Source organism: Mandrillus leucophaeus, unplaced genomic scaffold (genome assembly GCF_000951045.1).
Source record: "Mandrillus leucophaeus isolate KB7577 unplaced genomic scaffold, Mleu.le_1.0 Scaffold722, whole genome shotgun sequence".
NCBI lineage: Eukaryota > Metazoa > Chordata > Mammalia > Primates > Cercopithecidae > Mandrillus > Mandrillus leucophaeus.
Genome location: NW_012107831.1, coordinates 495,996 through 504,711, shown reverse-complemented (window position 1 = coordinate 504,711; position 8,716 = coordinate 495,996). Strand labels below are relative to the sequence as shown.

The window sequence follows — 8,716 nt, the reverse complement described above, 5'->3', positions numbered from 1 at the left end:
ATCCCTAAAATAAAAAAAAGAAACAAAAAAAAGACTTCAGAGCCTATAAAAAGACAGTAAGATTTTTGTAAAGGCCTATTTTAACACTGCATAATGGCAAAAGTAATAATAAAAGTAAAATCATACAATTGTGACATTTTTATTGTATATGATCCAATCTTCCCGTTAAGGCAACTTGCTGAAAGTAAGCTGGGGAAAAGAAATAAGGGACGTCATAAATTATTATATCATAATTAGAGAGATTTCTTCAGGGCTATTCCAGCTTCTTAACTCAAAAAATGAAAGTAAACGGACCCTGGGGTTAAAGAAAACAACAGTGAGATAAGAGAATGTTTGAGATAACAGACGAAGATATAAACTGCAGATTCCTTCAGCCTAGAAGTCCGAGACAGAGCAATAAGGGAAAAATAATCCATAATTAGAAAGGAGAAAGTTCAATTGTCCCTGTTGACAGGTGACATAATCTTATATTTAAAACAAAACCTAAAGACGTAACCAAAACATTCTTAGAACTGATGAATGAACTCAACTAAGTTTCAAGATTAAAATTCAACATATAAAAATCAGTAGCCTTTTTACACATCAATAGCAAACTGGTTGAAAAAGAAATCAAGAAAACAATCCCAATTACAATAGCTACAGAAAAAGAGAAACCTACAAACGAATTTAACCAAGGAGGTGAAAGATCTCTATAAAGACAACTACAAAACTCTGAGGAAAGAAATAGAAGACACTCAAAAAAATTAAAAGACATCACATGTTCATGGAACGGAATAATTAATATTGCTAAAATGACTATACTATCCATAGCAATCTACAGATTCAATACAACTCCTACCAAAATACCAATGACTTTTTTTAACCATTGACATTTTCAACCGAAATAGAAAAAACAATCCTAAAATTGTTATGGAACCACAAAAGACCCCAAATAGCCAAAGAAATCCTGAGCAAAAAGAACAAAGCTGGAGGCATCATACTATCTGACTTCAACATATACAACATATACTTCAACAAAGCTGTAGTGACACAAATAGTATGGTATATATTTACAGCTATCTGATTTTTGACAAAAGCAACAAGAGCATACATTGGGAAAGGACAATCTTTTCAATAAATGGTGCTGGGGAAACTGGATATCCACAAACAGAAGAATGACACTAGACCCCTCTCTTACATTGTATATAAAAATCAAATCAGGGTGACTTACAGACTTAAACGTACGACACAGAACTGTAAAATTACTGGAGGAAAACACAGAAAAAATGCCCTAAGACATTAGTCTGGGCAAATGTTTTATGAATAAGACTTCAAAAGCACAGGTAATAAAAGCAAAAATAGAAGAATGGGATTATGTCGAACTAAAAAACTTCTGCACAACAAAGGAAACTATCAACAGAGTAAACAGACAACCTGAAGAATAGAAGGAAACTGTTCATCCAATAAGGGATTAATATTTAATATCTGGAATATACAAGGAACTCAACAGAAAAAGAAATCCAATTAAAAATAGGCAGCTGATCTGAATAGACATTTTTCAAAACAAGACAAACAAAGGGACATCAGGTCTATTTTTAAAAATGCTTGACCATGTGTGGTGGCTCACACCTGTGATCCTCACACTTTGGGAGGCCAAGGCGGGTGGATTACCTGAGGTCAGGAGTTTGAGACCAATCTGACCAACATGGTGAAACCCGTCTCTACTGAAAATACAAAAATCAGCCGGGCGTGATGATGGGTGCTTGTAATCCCAGCTACACAGGAAGCTGAGGCAGGAGAATCACTTGAATCTGGGGGTTGGAGGTTGCAGTGAGCCAAAATCGTGCCACTTCACTCCAGCCTGGGCGAAGGAGCAAAACTCTGTCTCAAAAAAAATAAATAAATGAAATAAAATAAAATAAAATAAAATAAAATCCTCAACATCATTAACCATCAGGGAAATGCATATCAAAACCACAATGAAATATAATCTTACCCCAGTTAGAATGGCTATTATAAAAAGACCAAAAATAACAAATGCTGGCAAGGATGTGGAGAAACGGGAGCTCTTACACAACATTGGTAAAGATTTTTAATTAATACAGCCATTATGGAAAACAGTATGAAGTTTCCCAAAAAACTAGAAATAGAACTACCATATTGTCTAGCAATCTTACTACTGGGTATATACATATCCAAAGAAAAGCAAATTAGTTTGTCAAAAAGAAATCTTTACTCTCATGTTTATTGCAGCACTATTCACAATAGCCCTAAGTGTCCATCAACAGATGAATAGATAAAGAAAATGTGGCATAAATACATCACGAGATACTATTCTGTCATTTAAAAACAATGGAATCCTGTCATTTTCAGCAACATGAATGGGGTACATTAAATGAAATAAGCCAAGCAGGCACAGAAAGATAAATACTACATGTTCACACTTACATGTAGAAGCTAAAAACTTTGATCTCACAGATATAGAGAGTAGAATAGTGGTTACTAGAAGCTGGAAAGTGTAGGAGAAGGGGAATAGGAAGAGGTGTGTTAACAGATACAAAATTACTGTTAGGTAAGAGGAATAATTTCTTTTCTTCTAAAGCACTGTAGGATGGCTATATTTAACAATAATTTATTATATATTTTCAAATAGCTGGAAGAAAAAATTTTGAATATTCTCAACAAAAAACAGATAATGTTTGAGGTAATGAATACGCTAATTACCCTGACTTGATCATTACATATTGTATACATATATCTAAATATCATGCTAAACCTTACAAATACATATAATTACTATGTGTCAATTTAAAAAAAAAAAAAAAAAAAACACTCCCTCGGCCTATAATCTACCCTTAGGCCCACTTCTTACAGTATTCTTTAGAAAACATCTATCCCAAACCCCAAAGAATAAATAATAGTTACAAATAATGCAGTAGGGAACTTTGCAGATCTTGGAGGAAAAAAAGCCAAAAGGAAGAAAAAAATATTTTTAAAAACTAGAAGAAGAATTACCAAGGGAACAAAAATGTGTTAACAGCTAATTCCAATAGTCTCAAAGATGCAGTATACAAAAGAACTAAACAATGTACAACCATTTGGTGAAGAAGACAAGTAAGCTGCAGAATTTAGTAAAGAAATGGAAGAGGAAAATAAGACTATCAGAGATAAAAGCCACATTGAGAAGAACAGGTACAGATTTTTTAATATCTTGTAACATGAGGACAGGCTTGAGCAAAACAAATAAAATAAAATTGAAAAGAGAAACTAAAATTATTGCAGGAATCAACAACATGAAAGGAAAAGGAGGTCCAACAAATGCATAACTGGGAGCCCTGAAAAAAAGAACTCAACAAAGACGTTTAAATCTGTAGCTTTAAAGGGCCCATTTGTTCAAAGAAAAATTAAAGGATGAACAGAATACTAAGACTGACTGGATTTGATGAATCTATAGCATAAATAATCTTGTGATGATTTGGCAGAAAAAAGCAACAAAAAAATCATTTACATTTATATTTACAAATAGGAAATGGTCAGGATCTTTTCTTTGACAACACTAAATTGAAAAAAATACAGTGGGAATATGAAGTTCTAAGGAAAAAATAATATAAATAAATACGTTTTTTGCTTATATATTGTTATGCATGTAAAATCTCAGGAATTTCAGCAGCTCAAAATCTTAAAGGAATGACTTCAAGAAGACTGATAACCAACCTAGAGATTAGTCATAATAAGAAACTCAAGAATCAAGAACATTCACTTAAAGATGATAAATATAACAAATGCATCTGTACATGTTTCTTCCCCAAATCTCGCTAAAATGATAGGAAAAGTGTGTGGTTTGGGGTTTTAAAGAAGTTAACCCACAAAGACAATGATAATGGGAAAGGAGGCAACAACAGCATTATGAAAGCTGGAGGCAGGTGAGTGGTAATTTGCCTAACAGACTAAGAAACCTAAAACCTTATATTGTAGTGGGAAAAGTAAAGGCATGTGCTGTCTTAAAAGAGTAGCTTAAATGGCACCAGGCACTCATGGAAGTAGGAATAGAAGAAATGAAATTAAAACCAGAAAAATTGATTGAAACAACTAGCTCCTGGTGTCTTCCCCAACTGCTAAGGTTTTCAGACCATGGAGACTGAAACAGTTGAGGTCAGGTGCAACACACTCAAAACATCTATGCTGGACTCTTCCCAACTTGACTACAGAAAGGTAACAGCAAATATTATATGCATGCAGAACAAGGGAGGAATTTTCCCCTATCTAAGAATTCTGACCAACTCCAAAGAAAATACCTAAGTGTACTGGTAATTTAGGTTCTCTCAACAAAACATCTGACCAGATAGAACATCTGAAATAAAAACCATCACCAATAGGCACTTCCTTCAGTCAGGTCTTTGATCCCCAATTTTGAAAATTTGCAGACACCTAGGATCAATACATATTTGAGAAAAGTATGTAATAGGAAATATGACTGAAATAACCAAAGAAAACCTTGAAAGAAAAAGACTATTCAGGCAAAAAAATAATTTAAACATTATTATCCTCAGAGAAAGTGTTTGTAAGAAATAAGATCAAGATGTTATATAAAGGAACATTTAGATAATTAGAAAAGTATCTCGGAATTTAAATATATAACAACAGAAATAAGAAATCAATAGAAAGTTTAGAAAGTGAACTTGAGAAACTCCAGAAAGTGATTTTTTTTTTTTTTTTTTTTGAGACTGAGTCTCACTCTGTTGCCAATCTGGAGTGCAGGGGTGCGATCTTAGCTCAATGGAACCTCCGCCTCCTGGGTTCAAGTGACTCTCCTGCCTCAGCCTCCCGAGTAGCTGGGACTACAGGCACACACCACCATGCCCAGCTAACTTTTGTATTTTTAGTAGAGATGGGGTTTCATCATGTTGGCCAGAATGGTCTCAATCTCCTGACCTCGTGATCCACCCGCCTTAGCCTCCGAAAGTGCTGGGATTACAGGCGTGAGCCACCACACCCAGCCAAGGTGGTGATTTTTTAAAAAAAAGATGAAGAAATGAGAAATATAAAGGAAAAGATTTAAAAAAATAGATGTCACATTTAGGAGTCTCACTGTCAAAATAACAGGAACTTCAGAAACAGAGCATGAAAGACAGGAAATCAACAAAGATATAATCCAAGAAAATTTCTAGGAACTGAAGTATAATGAATTTTCAGATTGTCATAGCCCACTAAATGTCAGCACAATAGATGAAAACAAGATCTCCACTCTGTCACATTACCATGAAATTTCAAAATACTGTGGACAAAAAAAAAAAAAAAAAAAAATCCAATGAGGTTTCAGAACATGATGGACAGGGGTAGAAGTTTCCCTCAAAAATTCTAGAATCAAAATGTCATCATGACAGACCACAACCTGCTAGCAGCCCTCGCTCACTCTCAGTGCCTCCTCAGCCTCGGTGTCCTCTCTGACTGCGCTTGAGGAGCCCTTCAGCCCACTGCTGCACTGTGGGAGCACCTCTCTGGGCTGACTGAGGCCAGAGCCGGCTCCCTCTGTTTGTGGGGTGGTGTTGGGGGAGAGGTGCAGGTGGGAACCGGAGCTGCTCATGGCGCTCACAGGCCAGCGTGAGTTCCAGGTGGGCATGGGCTCAACGGGCCCCACACTCAAGAGTGGTCAGCGGCGCTGCCAACCTCGGGCAGTCAGGGGCTTAGCACCTGGGCCAGCAGCTGTGAAGGGGACACCAGGTCCCCCAGCCTGCCCGCACTGTACTCAAATTATTGCTGGGCCTCAGCCACCTCCCTGTGGGACAGGGCTCGGGACCTGCAGCCCACCATGCCAGAGCTCCCCCATGGTGGGCTCCCGTGCTGCCCGAGCCTCCCCGACAGGCACCACCCCCTGCTGCAGGGCCAGGGTCCCATCCACCACCCAAGGACTGAGGAGTGCAGGCTGTGCAGCGGGAGTGGTGGGCAGCTCCACCTGAGGCCCTGGTGTGGGATCCACCAGTGGAAGCCAACTGGGCTCCTGAATGAGGGGGGCGGAGGGACTTGGAGAACTTTTATGTCTAGCTAGAGGATTGTAAATGCACCAATCAGCACTGTCTGTGTCTAGTTCAAGGTTTGTAAACACACCAGTCAGCACTCTGTGTCTAGCTCAAGGTTTATAAATGCACCAATCAGTGCTCTGTGTCTAGCTAATCTAGTGGGGACTTGGACAACTTTTATGTCTAGCTAGATGTTTGTAAATGCATCAATCAGCACTCTGTGTCTAGCTCAGGGATTGTAAACGCACCAATCAGCACCCTGTCAAAATGGACCAATCAGCTCTCTGTAAAATGGACAAATCAGCTCTCTGTAAAATGGACCAAACAGTAGGATGTGGGAGGGGTCAGATAAGGGAATAAAAGCTGGCTGCCTGAGCCAGCGGCAAGCTGCGGGTCCCCTTCCCCACTGTGGAAGCTTTGTTCTTTTGCTCTTTACAATAAATCTTGCTGCCACTCACTCTTTGGGTCCACACCACCTTTATGAGCTGTAACACTCACTGCAAAGGTCTGCAACTTCATTGTCAGCGAGACCACGAACCCACCAGAATGAAGAAGCTCCAGACACATCTGAATATCTGAAGGAACAAACTCCAGACATACCATCTTTAAGAACTGTAACACTCACCGCGAGGATCCGCAGCTTCTTGAAGTCAGCAAGACCAAGAACCCATCAATTCCAGACACAATCAGACTTCTTGACAGGAACTTTGAAGGCAATAAGACAACGGAGCATCAGCATCTAAATGAAGAGGAAAAATTGCTTTCAACTTAGAATTCGATATTATTAATTAAGGTAAACGGTAGATTTAAGACATTTTCAGGCACACAAGTTGTCAAAAATGTACACTTCCCATCGTAACCCTTTCCCAGAAAGCTCCTGGAGCATATACTCCACTACAACTGAGTGAATACAGTAATAAAAAGAAATATGTAATTCAGGTATTAGGGTGTCAGACTCAACAGGTAGTTGAAGGTAAATGTTGCTAAAGGGAAATCCCAAAATGACTGCTATGTCGCCAGAGTATGAATGTGTACAGAATCTTCATTCTTCCATAGTAGAAAGTGAACAGATGATGCCAACAATTGAAAAATTAGAATACAGCAATATTAAGAAGCAGAGAATTGAAAGTGGTTGTGTCTGAGAAATGGAAAATAGGGATAGTGAAGGAGGGCCTGTGTTTGCATAAAAAACCTCTGAGTAACTATTTGATTATTTATGAGTATATCCAACTATGGAGGAAGAAAAACAACACCCAGGCGTAGCAATACCACGAAGAAAGAGTTGATGGTGAGTATATGCTCCATCTAAATATATATTCGAAACCAAACAACTGTAGTAACATTTATTACAGACCAGAACAAAGTGTTACAAATGTTCACAATGTAATAAGAATAACATTGCTAACAAACTACTGAGAAGTGTAGGAGGAAAATGAAAAGTACAAATACATGATTTTCTTGTCTTTCATAGTAGGATATAAATGATATAATATCTAAAGTTAAAACATAGCATTTTTTAAAAATGACTCTAACTTTTCTTATGTTTTCCAAAGTCTTCCTATCTGTGCATTCATGTCTGTGTATGAATATCCATTCTTTTACCTGTGTATAGTAAAAAAGATGTCTGCAATACAGTGTTTGACAAATGTTAACAATGCTGATTTCTGTAATCTGTGGATCCTGGTGCCATTTTAAAGGGAGATAATTCACTGTTTCAAATTTTTTTATCTTTTGTAGAGATTGAAATAAAGATTACAATAAAATGAAATAAATAAAATGTATTATTTACCAACCTATTGCCAGAAAATGAACCAGGAGACTATTAGTTATTCCAAAGATTAACAACACTCCAAACACAAGAAGGGCAATCATCCGTAGTGACACAGATGTACGGGAAGCCATGACTGGTCCGCAAGTAAAGGATGATATGAATCTGAAGGCTCTACTAGAAAAACCACAGTCATTTTAAATCTGTATTTCTTGTCTCCTGCTTGCCCCTAGAAACTCTACAATTCAGATACAATAGTAACAAAAGACATTTTTAAAAGGAGGAAGAAAGGGAGAATGGGAGGGAGGGAGGAAGAGTAAGAGGAAGAGACAAAAATTTAAAAAAAATCAGTTTCCCTTAAAGTTTTTGATTGAACCTCTCTAAATCTGTTATGAGATTACATTTAGGAGTATAGTGGTTGGTTACAAGTTATTTATACTTGGGACCTTGCTCCCTCCCGTGATCAAGGATCAGAAACAGAGTATCAGTAAGTGAAGATCTTGTCAGGTCAGAGGGGTGGGGAAGGGAAGGGAAATGTCCTAGAAGTTCTTTATGTCTAAGCCCATATTAATCTTTTAAAGTATGATCATGATCCTATATTATTTATTATGTCTTTATTTTATACAAAGAACATGCACAAATATGAAGTGCTATACTGTGTTAGAGAACTGTCCACCTATCTTATTAGCTTATTTATTACTCTCTTTCAAAGAACTCTTTCGTAGAAAAGCATGTCGTGGTGAATCTATCAGGTATTTTCACTATGTCTTTTTTAGGCAAAAATTGGTATTGAGAGCCTCAATCTAAGTTGAAATAAGGATCTGTGGAAGTTTTCTAGACAAAATGGCATAGGAAGACATCTAGGAAGAGGGAACAACATGCAATGCTTAAAGAAAGACCAGCAATTCCATTTCGTTATGGCAAACTGTGAGTCATGAATCATTCAAAGATG

General features: G+C 37.4%; 1 long non-coding RNA gene across 1 annotated transcript in view; it reads left to right on the top strand.

Moving 5' to 3' along the window:
• Positions 1-7,898, top strand: part of LOC105528590 — a 16,834-nt gene extending 8,936 nt beyond the window's left edge. Inside the window, exon 3 of the long non-coding RNA XR_001004379.1 lies at positions 7,734-7,898. This is a non-coding gene — a long non-coding RNA (uncharacterized LOC105528590). The remainder of the gene's footprint in view (positions 1-7,733) is intronic.
• Positions 7,899-8,716: the final 818 nt, after the last annotated feature.